The 12,574-nt window shown below is 44.2% G+C and overlaps 2 long non-coding RNA genes across 2 annotated transcripts; one reads left to right on the top strand and one right to left on the bottom strand.

Annotated features, from left to right (window-relative positions):
• Positions 1-1,706: 1,706 nt before the first annotated feature.
• On the bottom strand, positions 1,707-2,346 carry LOC311328362. The gene is made up of 3 exons (XR_014631214.1): positions 2,179-2,346; positions 1,936-2,068; positions 1,707-1,804 (listed from the first exon to the last, which is right to left on the bottom strand). It is a non-coding gene; the product is annotated as an uncharacterized lncRNA (long non-coding RNA).
• Positions 2,347-4,631: 2,285 nt separating this feature from the next.
• On the top strand, positions 4,632-6,221 carry LOC311328357. Its single transcript, XR_014631210.1, has 3 exons — positions 4,632-4,658; positions 4,901-5,020; positions 5,156-6,221. It is a non-coding gene; the product is annotated as an uncharacterized lncRNA (long non-coding RNA).
• The last annotated feature ends 6,353 nt before the right edge of the window (positions 6,222-12,574 follow it).

The raw sequence follows: 12,574 nt of genomic DNA, 5'->3' as shown, positions 1-12,574 counted from the left end.
GATGTGGGAATACAGGACGCTTGTCCTCACCAGCCCGAGGGCCGGGGACAAAGCTTGCTCTCCAACGTCGTGGAATGGGACTATACGTCACAGCACAGAAATGCTACGCTCCCATACGCCACAAGGACAGAGCCATATGAGAGCAACCTCACAGGGTATCCACGTTGAACATTATAATTATTTGGTTAACCAGAACTCATGTATAAATTCTCTTTACACAGTGCAGGTTCCTTACCTTTGCTGCAGTATTCTTCAGCACCCTCAGCTCAGCCAGAAAAACAGAACACATGTAGCACAACCATACTGGCTGTGACGAGGGAAACCACACATGGAAGACAATGTAATAGTTGTAGTTGTGGAATAGACCTTTTTCCCAGCAGCCAAGTTGAAGTGTCACAGTAGGGTAAACAGGTGCAATTTAATTAAGGTGCCATTCTATTTAGCAGGTCACAGCCATTCCAGTGAGCCAGCATGCCCAATAACAGGCACTAGCTCACCTAAATTATAAATGAAACATGACCATAATTAAGGTTATTAATTACACCTGTGTTTACCCTGCTAGGACACCTCAACATGGCTGCTGGGAAAGGGGTCTATTAGGTACCACAGGGGACAAAAGCTTGTAGGGTTCATTTTTGTTGTCTCAAATAGTAAGTTGGTTCCCCTTTTGGTTTTAGACAAACATTTCCAAATAAAATACACAATATACAATAACAAATGGCACGGTTTGATTTGAAACTAAACATACGTGCCCACGATGCCTCCAAACCACCAGTAAAAGAAAATGCTAGCTAGCTTAACACACAATTAGCACTTACATTTTGGTTCATTTTGACCTAAGTTGAGCTTCTGGTTCACAAAACCCAGTCCAACATCTGTATAAACAAAATAAAATTGGCATGTGTCCAACTTCTAAACAAATGCATTAGCTAGGGGGGTGTATGCTCATTTATACTGCCACGTGCAGCTCACACCTTCCAAGACTTTCATCACCACCATAACGCTTACCTTACAACATCCCACCCAGTCAAACTACAACAGGCTATTGGATACAACTATTAACAATTACAAGACTATATTTGAACAATATGTTCGCCAATACGTCATATGTACCGATGCTTTTCACTCGACGTACTGGGCGCATATTTTACCTGCATCCTTCCAACTTACTCAGCGCAGAAAGACCAAAGCCCACTGCGCGCAAGAAAAACTCTCCGATCTCGTCCCCTAGTGGCACCAGATTGTAACAACTATGAGCTACCCTTTTTATGCGTTGTGTCCTTCCCTACCCTACCCGTCCGCACCACAACAATCTCCACAAATGAACCGCTCCCAACATGACAAACTACAAATATACTTTCCATGGTTGTTACAATCAATTTTAAGTGAACATATTTAACTTTGGGTAAAATATATTACATTTTCCGCCTGGCTGGCTACATAATAAAGAGCAATCAAAATGCAGATCTCCCAGAACACTGGAGACAGACGGCTTTTGTTCTCCCTGGGACACACCCGAAGCCCAGGTGTGCTCCATTACCCAGGTGTTCACCATCAGCTACCCAGGTGTGCCTCATCAGCTCTGATGACTCCCAGCTCCGCCCACCAGCACCACCCTGCAAGGGAAGCACAAAAGGAGAGGCAGGCAGAGCAGGGCCGTCACAGAGACCACAGTGGACACTGCTGTACCCCAGACAGACCCCATCATTGACCAGAGCTACCAGGTCTACCTGGTCCTGTGAGGGCACAGCAGACCAGTTTTTCTGACCAACACCGAAGACCTTCAGCCTTGCAATCCCTGCATCTGAAAACATATAAGCAAAGGCCTTTCACCCAGATCTAGTACCTACAGTACATGATGATATACGGTCAAATGTACCTTGCGATGTAGTAACATAGTGTACAGCTCTGTGGCAGTAAGGCTAGACGTGTAACCTGGGTACATGTTGAGTCGTAGGTGTGTGACTCTGCCAGGGCAGGTGATGGGGAAGTAGTTATGACAGGTGTCTGAGTACCCAGGCTTCAGCTCTGTCACAGGAACAAGCTCCTCCCACAACTCAGAATGTATCTACCAATCACAAAGCATACACCAATGGTGTTCTGTGGGTGCATGTTTGTAGCATGTTTGAGTAGAGCAGCGATAAGCAAACCCTGTAATAGCGAACATTAAATCAATACCTTGGCCACCGCTTCAAGCTGACTCTGAGAAGCAGCCTTCCCAGTGCGGTCGCCCTCAAGGGTCAAAGCTGGGAGCTCGTCTGATTAGGTAGAGCAGACATGTTATGTGGAACGATCCGTCATCATATCATATTCTTGTATAATATCTTCAGTGCATATCGTTCTGTTATTCATCATAGTTTGTGGTCTCACCTGTGTGTGGTCTCTCCCTGGGTGAGGGGTGTGTGTACTAGCCTCTGTCATCTTCCCTTGACCAATTCTGTGTCTCCGCCTGTCTTCAGGTGAGGATGGCCCCTCCCAGATGGCTCTGGAGGACCTGGCCATGTTCCGCGCTATCCCAACATGCACTCTGTTCTACCCCAGCGATGCGGTCTCCGCAGAGAGAGCCGTGGAGATGGCTGCCAACACCAAGGTCAGCTTGCGTGTGTGTGTGTTTCTTTCTCTGAGGGTGCAAGCTTCTGTATCTTTGTGTGGGAGTTGTATTCCTATCTGGCTCCGGTTCAGTTCCAAGCCTCTGTTGTGTCTGGTTCCAGTGTTCTGTTCTAAGGTTTTCTCTGGTTTCAGGGGATCTGTTTCATCCGGACCAGCAGGCCAGACACCAGCGTCATCTACCCCCCTGGAGAGAAGTTTGAAGTGGGCTTGGCCAAGGTACCCCCCCCCCCCCCCACACACACACACACACACACACACACACACACACACACACACACACAGTGAATGGTGTAGAATTGAGTCATGGTCAGGGTAGGAATTGTCATTTTAGGGGCAAGGCCATTTGGCCTTCAGTGTCACTCAATTTTTAGGGCACAAAGGCCACATGCCAAGGCACAAAGGCCATTGAGTGAAATAAGATTTGGAGCCGACAAATAAATGACTTAAAAACAGTAGTTCAGTGATCCCTTTAACTGAATAGTCTGTTGAATTTTTGCCACCCAAATAAGATAACTGTTCTCTATGCCCAATAAATAAGAAACACGAATGACATGAAAAACACAAATAGCCTACTTTGTCTCAAACGATGCCTCCATAATGTTGTCCTAAGTCATGCAATCTAAGTCATGCAACGGGTAGACAAACATACTCCAGGAGCTTGCTCAATCGCCTTGTTGAGAGGGGTCAGGGAAGAATTTTTACAGCTCACTTATCTGGCCCCCGGGTTATACTGTTTTTTTGCTTCCCTCTGGAATATGTAGGGGTGGGACGTATGCCCACCTCCCTTGTTCTCTGTAAAGTGCATTGTGTTGCCTCTGGGTATGAAATGCGCCATACAAATAAAGCTTTGATTGATTGAATCTTGGTTGAATCATATGGAGCCGAGCAAGTATTATGCCCCTTCACTGGAAATGCTATGTAGCACTATAGTATAGCCAAGCAACCGACTGCCAATCATCCATGCAGCATAATCCGTCTCAGTTGATGTAGTCTCTTACGTCACAGCATTATTCTAGAAAGGCAATATAGTGCAACGTACTGTACTTGGGGTAGTGTAATCGGATTCTATCTGGCTATGCTAGCTAGCTAACTAGCAAGCTAGTTGGCTGTCAACTTACACAGAAGGTTTGATTCAGTTAAGCACTCAATAGGTCAGCTTTCTACCTAGCACTAACGATGCTGGCTGTCAGTAATGTAACATTAGCTAACGTTACTGTATCTAGCTTACTGAAGCTGTGCCTGTCGTCTGTGGAGTTAGCTAGCTAGCCATCACGTAAGCCATAACCTGGCACAGAGAGACTTTCTCTGCTCTGGAAATTATTTTGTAGAAAAAGAACAATGGTTAAATGGCCGTGTCATAATTTATTAGCTATCGATATAGTCAATTCAGACCTTATTTGCTTGCTTGCGCTCTCAACGAACCACAACGCTGCAGCAGTCCTTGCAGCTGGTTGCGCGGGCCAGTTTCACATCGCATCAAAGCCACTAGCAGGCTACAGTTGTATACTACCGGTGTAACGTTTTATTGATATCAATGTAGCCTCAATTGAATTAATTTCAGATTATCAAGAAAACGACAAGAGACCACTGATGCTTTTAAAGCAACCTCGAGATTTAGATGGTAGCAGGGGCACAAAAGCCACGGTGGCCGCAGAGGGTAGAATTATTTTGGGGGCATCACGGCCAGAGGGAGGGGCATCGACGGCCATGGCCATCGTGTAATTCCCATCCTGGTCATGGTACCTACTACCTACCATCAATCAAGTCTCACTGGTGTTACTTCCTGGTAGATCAGTATTGTGTTTCTGACACCATCCTGTATTTGTACACCAGGAAATGAGCCAAGCTCTATGCCAAATTCCAGTTTTTCCTGATTTTCAATATCCTGTTCTGTTTCTCTGTCTTGTCTGCCTCTGTTCTCTGTCTGTCCTTGTCCCGTGTCTGTCCTGTCATCCCCAGGTGGTCCGTCAGTCAGACAAGGTGACTGTGATCGGAGCTGGAGTGACTGCATGAAGCCCTGACAGCTGCAGATCAGCTGGCCAGCGAGGGTAAGCCTGCCCCCTGGTGGCTCAGCAGGGGAAATGACACCCAATGATGGCTGTACCCAGTGGGTTTACCTTATTGAACATGACTGCTGTGTTTCCATGTTCATGAGACGGTGTTTGGAGATGGTGCAGTGATATGATCTATAACTCATGTCAATATGCGAGGGACGTTTTAATGTTTTATATGTATTTAATTACTTCTGGACTTGTGTACAGAGAGACTAACTTCTACACGTCCACTCCAGGAGTGAACATCCGTGTGATCGACCCGTTCACCATCAAGCCCCTGGACGCCGCCACTATCGTGTCCAGCGCCAGAGCCACGGGAGGGAAGATCATCACAGTGGAAGACCACTACAGAGAGGGTGGGTCTATCTACACTCTTGGTGTGTGTGTGTGTGTGTGTGATGCGTGTGTGTGTGTGTGTGTGTGTGTGTGTGTGTGTGAGCAGGTACATGGAATGGTATATCTGTCTATTCTGAACCCTGGTCTGTGTGCAGGCGGTCTGGGTGAGGCGGTGCTGTCGGCAGTGGGGGAGGAGCCTGGCATCGTGGTCACCCGCCTGGCGGTCAGCCGCGTCCCTCAGAGCGGGAAACCCCAGGAGCTGCTGGACCTCTTCGGCATCAGTGCCAAACACATAGTCGCCGCTGTGCGCCAAACCTTCGCAAATTGAGCAGAACACGCCCACCCCCCACCCCCCCCACCACTCGTCCCCCTGTCTCCATACACAGTGTCTCCATACACAGCTCTGTCTCTCTGCAGCCTCTAGGCTCCCCCAGCTAACTTGCATTACTGCTACGTCACGCTGAGCTCATGTTTACCCTCTAGCTCCATCTAGTGGTACATCACAGCAGCACCAAAAGGCTGAATATCAGAGGTTGAGGAAGGGGGGGATTTAGTAGTTTGTTTCTAACCCCAGAGAGCTAACTGACCCCTAAAGCACCTTCTCTTTCCCCAGAGGGGTCCCTGTGTTGGTAATCTGCCCCCAGAGGGTCTCTGTGTTGGTAATCTGCCCCCAGAGGGTCTCTGTGTTGGTAATCTGCCCCCAGAGGGGTCTCTGTGTTGGTAATCTGCCCTCAGAGGGTCTCTGTGTTGGTAATCTGCCCTCAGAGGGTCTCTGTGTTGGTAATCTGCCCTCAGAGGGTCTCTGTGTTGGTAATCTGCCCTCAGAGGGTCTCTGTGTTGGTAATCTGCCCTCAGAGGGTCTCTGTGTTGGTAATCTGCCCTCAGAGGGTCTCTGTGTTGGTAATCTGCCCCCAGAGGGTCTCTGTTGGTAATCTGCCCTCAGAGGGTCTCTGTTGGTAATGGTCTGTTCTTGTTCTTGTTTTCCTCTTTGTAAAAAAAAAAAAAAACCCTGTTTGAATGGCAGGTTCATCCGTACTGTAAGTGTACCATGAGTGTAGGGTTTGACTTTTCTCTGTGAAACCTGTGCTTGCTGACCGTTCCAAGGCCATGTTGTACGGAAGTCGTCACGCTGACCGAGCATCGTCTGGCCGCTACGTATTCCAGCACACGGAGGTTTACATCGTTTCTTCTCACATTCCTTTCATGGCAGCCACGTTTTCCTTAGCAACTTATCTTAAATAAATAAAAGGGTCAACTAAACTTGACCCTATGTTTGTCTCTGCGTTGTTTTTATTGCAAGCCATTAGTGAGTAACAGAAACAATGTTTTGCAAGGGGTGCAGTTTTAGCACCGGGGCGCTGAATGTGGTAGCTGGTGAGTAGGTGTCATACATGCTGTTGTGGACTGTCTGGACCCTGCTGGACTGTCTGGACCCTGCTGGACTGTCTGGACCCTGCTGGACTGTCTGGACCCTGCTGGACTGTCTGGACCCTGCTGGACTGTCTGGACCCTGCTGGACTCCCCGTTTCTGGGAAAACAAGTTTCTCCAGAGCTGTCCTCACAGAGAGGGAGCGGAGGGGATCGAGGGCAGCTGGAGGGCAGGACGACTAGAGAAGGTAGCTCCGTTAACCTGGGACTGACCCTAGTGGAGTTGGCTTAGTTAACTTGGGTGAAATGTCAAACTAGTTGAGACAGGTCCTTAAACTCCAGCTCTCTGACAAGGTGAATATAGAGGCACTGATTCAAGTTAGATTAGTTTAACATGACCTATAGTCCATAATGAACAGGATTATTTATGGTGGGTGGAGGTTAAGGGAGAGCTAGGTGGACCAGGCTGGTGAGGAGGTGTTTGGGGAGCTCTCAGGGGAGTTGGAGGTGAGGAGGTGTTTGGGGAGGTGAGATGCGGTGGGTTACAGCATCTTTCTGTGAGATGCTCCAAACTGACTTGGTTTTGTCTTGAGTCTTGACCCCAGTGTTTACTTGCGGAAAGTCACCTTGGATCACATTTGTCTGGTTCAGCATTTAGGGAGATATTTATGGAGGAGTGTGTGTGTTTGGTTCAGTATTTAGGGGGGCCATTTGGAGACACTTGTCTGGTACAACAGAACCAGGCAAGCCCCGCCCAGGCAGACTCCAGCACAACAATAACACTTTGTTTCAGAGAGGATACCTTGTTGTTTACTGATGTGATTCCAAATGGCTTTTCCACACAGATCTGCTTCACTTATGGTGAGGACATTTCTTGAACAGTGCTTTTTAAAAATCAAATACAGTATGTGTATATAAAAAAAAACGTTATTTACCCAGGGAGGGTGAGATTACAATCTCTTTTCTGAAGGAGCCCTGGCCAAGACAGCTGCAATAACCTTTAAACAACAACATACAGTATACCAACATCAAACATCAAACAACAACAGTAAAACAATTTCAAACAACACATTAAGCAGTATTAAATGCACATACAACATAGGAGCAGCAATAACATTTCTCAACACAATAGTAGACAACGGTACAATAGCAGGACATGGATGATCTAGGAGTGATGTGTGTTGTGATTGTTATTGTGTTTAGATGGATGTCTTTAGCATGGGAGTTGTAGTCCCCCCCCATGTTATTGTGTTTAGATGGGTATCTTTAGCATGGGAGTTGTAGTCCACCCCAACAGTTATCAGTTAGGTTTTACATTCACGTTGTTGTAAACACAAAACGTCTTTAGCTGTTGCCTGAGATGTACTTGAACATACACTACTGCCATAACGGTGCGTGTGTGCGTGTGCGTGTGTGTGTGTGTGTGTGTGTGTGTGTGTGTTTACTGTGCAAACAGATAGTGGCTGTCAGCAGGTTTCACCCTGCAGTGAGACTCCCAGCTCTCCTCAGCAGAGCCACCTGCTTGGCTCAGTGAGTGCTGTGTGTGTGTGTGTGTGTGTGTGTGTGTGTGTGTGTGTGTGTGTGTGTGTGTGTGTGTGTGTCCGTCCGTCCGTCCGTCCGTCCGTCCGTCCGTCTGTCTCTCTGTCTGTGTCTGCCTGTGTGTGTGTGTGTGGAGTATTAGGAAGATGGAGTGTTAGCGTGTGTGTGTGTGTGTGTTAAGGTGCTCAGGGCCATCTTTCATATCTAGTACTGTCTTGGCTCTGCTCATGCATATATGTGGATGGAGCGATGCCAAGCAGTTTGTCCGTTTGTCCTCTGCTGGTCTGGGGTCAGTCTGACCCAGGTCCCATCTGTATTCATCAGGAGCTGACTTCAGATCAAATATTATCATACACCTGAGACACTCCGGGACAAGGGCGCTGTCTACCACGACCTCATGTTATGCCATCAACACCATGAGTATTAGACAACCTCTTGTCTTTCTCTCTCTCTCTATCTCTGTCTCTCTCTCTCCTCTCTCTCTCTCCACCCAGGTGTTTGTTAGTTTAAGACTGTGGTGGGTGGGTGGGGGGGGTGTAGAGGAGGGGGTGTCTGTGTGCGTGTGTTTGTCTGTGTGTGTCTGTGTCTGTGTGTGCGTTTTATAGAGCGATGAACGAAGGCTTTTGGTACCAGTGTGAGAGTGTACTTTTTTGACCTCTCCATGTCCTCCTCATACTCTCTAACCCTCTTCTCTCTCTCCTCCTCTACGTGTTCATCCCTCTCTCTCAGTCTGACGGGTGCAGGAGGATAGGTCTTCTCTGGGGAGTCCAGCTGGAGAAGGACAGAAGGAGCACCACCACATCTTCACCAGTAACCTCTCCTCTCCTTCATACTCTGGGTCAGTGCGGTCCTGAAGGTGTCTGTTTTGAAGACTTCCTAGGCTCTTTAGACGTACTGGACTGGAATGATAACATTTTTTTTCTTCTAGATAATCCTGTTTTAAAGGTTTTTTTTCTAGACGTCTCTCTGGACTAGCCCAGTCCAGTTCTAGAGGGATTTGGACTTACCCACCTGGGTTACTGTGGGTTCTGATCAGAAGAGTAGAGGATGACGTGGGCACAGAGGACCTGGGTTGTGTGTGTGTGTCTGAGTGCTCTGATCGTAACGGGGCAAGGCCTGGTCCACGCAGAACGAGAAGAGAGAGAACCTGACACTGCGAAGACAACAGACACACACGCGGCCGGAGTGGTTCTCACAGCTGGGCTAGAACACACACACCGAGACAGAGACACACCGAGGACAGACGCGGCTGGGATGGTTTCTGATGCAGCTGTCCCCTCTGGTGAGCTAACACCTGTTTGAATGTTCTCTGTATATTACTGTTCTCTGAATGTTCTCTGAATGTTCTCTGGGTTGTGTGTTTTCTGATTTTGTGTCCTCTTGTTCTTTGATGCTAATATCTGTATCATTCTTCATATCACGCCAACATTTCAACTTATTTAGTATCCTTTTCTTACTAATTTCTCTCCTCTCTCTCTTTCTCTCTGTCCATCTCCTCCTCCCATCTCTCCAGCGGATGAAGGAGCGAGGGAGGAGGAGGAGCAGAGTCACCGGGCGGAGGGAGCGAGGGATGAGCAGAAGAGGGCTGACGGGCAGGTGGAGGGGAGGAGGGGACGGAGAGGGGCCCGGGGGAAGAGAATACACGCAGCTACAGTGGAGGCTACTGCTTACAGAGTGGTGAGAGCTGACCGAGAGCTGACTGTGTATGTGTGTGTGTGTTTGTGTGTGTGTGCGTGTGTGTGTGTGTGTGTGTGTGTGTGTCCAAAGTAAACTCCACCATAGAGAACGTGTACAGAAATAGCTCATGCAGGCCTGGCCATCCACACCTCGTCCCTGCAGGTTGGGTTAGGGCGCCCCCTGGTGGGCTGGAAACGGCGTAGCACACGAGGCGGAGTCGCTACTGCGGAGGAGACAGGTGTTCTGAGGAGCATCCTGACAGAGATGCACAGTGACAAAAACAGACTGCTGGGCAAACAAAAGAAAGAGGAGGAGGAGGAGGAAGATGACGACGATGATGATGACGATGATGATGACGATGATGATGACGACGATGAGGAGGAGGAAGAGGAGGAGGAGGAGGGAGAAGAGGTTTGTGATAGTGATGTTTTTAGTTCAGTTGTGATAGTGATGTTTTTAGTTTAGTTGTGATAGTGATGTTTATAGTTTTTCTGTGATAGTGGTTTTTAGTTTAGTTGTGATAGTGATGTTTTTAGTTTAGCTGTGAGAGTGATGTTTTAGTTTAGTTGTGATAGTGATTTTTATTTTATTTTAGTTGTGATAGTGATGTTTTTAGTTTAGCTGTGATAGTGATGTTTTTAGTTTAGTTGTGATAGTGATGTTTTTATTTTAGTTGTCATAGTGATGTTTTTAGTTTGATACTGATGTTTTTAGTTTAGTTGTGATAGTGATATTTTCAGTTTAGTTGTGATGGTGATGTTTTCAGCTTAGTAGTGATAGATATGTTTTAGTTTAGTTGTATTGGTGATGTTTTCAGTTTAGTTGTAATAGTGATGTTTTCAGCTTAGTTGTGACAGTGATGTTTTTAGTTTAGTTGTGATAGTAATGTTTTTAGTTTAGTTGTGATAGTGATGTTTTTAGATTAGCTGTGATACTGGTTTTTAGTTTAGTTGTGATGGGGATGTTTTCAGCTTAGTAGTGATAGATATATTTTAGTTTAGTTGTGATACTGATGTTTTCAGCTTAGTTGTGATAGTGATGTTTTCAAATTAGTTGTAATAGTGATGTTTTCAGCTTAGTAGTGATAGTGATGTTTTAGTTTAGTTGTGATAGTGATGTTTTAGTTTGTGATAGTGATGTTTTACATTTATTTGTGATAGTGATATTTTTAGTTTGTGATAGTGATGTTTTCAGTTTAGTTGTGATGGTGATGTTTTCAGCTTAGTTGTGATAGATGTTTTAAGTTTAGTTGTAACAGTGATGTTTTCAGCTTAGTTGTGATAGTGATATTTTTAGTTTATGTGATAGTTATGTTTTTAGTTTAGTTGTGATAGCGTTTTTAGTTTAGCTGTGATAGTGGTTTTTAGTTTAGTTGTGATAGTGATGTTTTAGTTTAGCTGTGATAGTGATGTTTTTTGTATAGTTTTGATAGTGATGTTTTCAGCTTACTTGATAGTGATGTTTGTAGTTGAGTTGTGATAGTGATATTTTCAATTTAGTTGTGATGGTAATGTTTTCAGCTTAGTTGTGATAGATATGTTTTTAGTTTAGTTATGATAGTGACGTTTTCAGTTTAGTTGTGATAGTGATGTTTTCAGTTTAGTTGTGATAGTGATGTTTTCAGCTTACTTGTAATAGTGATGTTTTCAGTTTAGTTGTAACAGTGATGTTTTCAGCTTAGTTGTGATAGTGATATTTTTAGTTTATGTGATAGTTATGTTTTTAGTTTAGTTGTGATAGTGATTTTTATTTTATTTTAGTTGTGATAGTGATGTTTTTAGTTTAGCTGTGATAGTGATGTTTTTAGTTTAGTTGTGATAGTGATGTTTTTATTTTAGTTGTCATAGTGATGTTTTTAGTTTGATAGTGATGTTTTTAGTTTAGTTGTGATAGTGATATTTTCAGTTTAGTTGTGATGGTGATGTTTTCAGCTTAGTAGTGATAGATATGTTTTAGTTTAGTTGTATTGGTGATGTTTTCAGTTTAGTTGTAATAGTGATGTTTTCAGCTTAGTTGTGACAGTGATGTTTTTAGTTTAGTTGTGATAGTAATGTTTTTAGTTTAGTTGTGATAGTGATGTTTTTAGATTAGCTGTGATACTGGTTTTTAGTTTAGTTGTGATGGGGATGTTTTCAGCTTAGTAGTGATAGATATATTTTAGTTTAGTTGTGATACTGATGTTTTCAGCTTAGTTGTGATAGTGATGTTTTCAAATTAGTTGTAATAGTGATGTTTTCAGCTTAGTAGTGATAGTGATGTTTTAGTTTAGTTGTGATAGTGATGTTTTAGTTTGTGATAGTGATGTTTTACATTTATTTGTGATAGTGATATTTTTAGTTTGTGATAGTGATGTTTTCAGTTATTTGTGATGGTGATGTTTTCAGCTTAGTTGTGATAGATGTTTTAAGTTTAGTTGTAACAGTGATGTTTTCAGCTTAGTTGTGATAGTGATATTTTTAGTTTATGTGATAGTTATGTTTTTAGTTTAGTTGTGATAGCGTTTTTAGTTTAGCTGTGATAGTGGTTTTTAGTTTAGTTGTGATAGTGATGTTTTAGTTTAGCTGTGATAGTGATGTTTTTTGTATAGTTTTGATAGTGATGTTTTCAGCTTACTTGATAGTGATGTTTTTAGTTGAGTTGTGATAGTGATATTTTCAATTTAGTTGTGATGGTAATGTTTTCAGCTTAGTTGTGATAGATATGTTTTTAGTTTAGTTATGATAGTGACGTTTTCAGTTTAGTTGTGATAGTGATGTTTTCAGCTTACTTGTAATAGTGATGTTTTCAGTTTAGTTGTAACAGTGATGTTTTCAGCTTAGTTGTGATAGTGATATTTTTAGTTTATGTGATAGTTATGTTTTTAGTTTAGTTGTGATAGCGTTTTTAGTTTAGCTGTGATAGTGGTTTTTAGTTTAGTTGTGATAGTGATGTTTTAGTTTAGCTGTGATAGTGATGTTTTTTGTATAGTTTTGATAGTGATGTTTTCAGCT

The sequence above is a fragment of the Borostomias antarcticus genome (assembly GCF_949987555.1).
Source record: "Borostomias antarcticus genome assembly, contig: scaffold_76, whole genome shotgun sequence".
Classification (NCBI taxonomy): Eukaryota; Metazoa; Chordata; class Actinopteri; order Stomiiformes; family Stomiidae; genus Borostomias; species Borostomias antarcticus.
The sequence above is the reverse complement of the archived record's forward strand: the minus strand, read 5'-3'. Positions and strand labels throughout refer to the sequence as shown.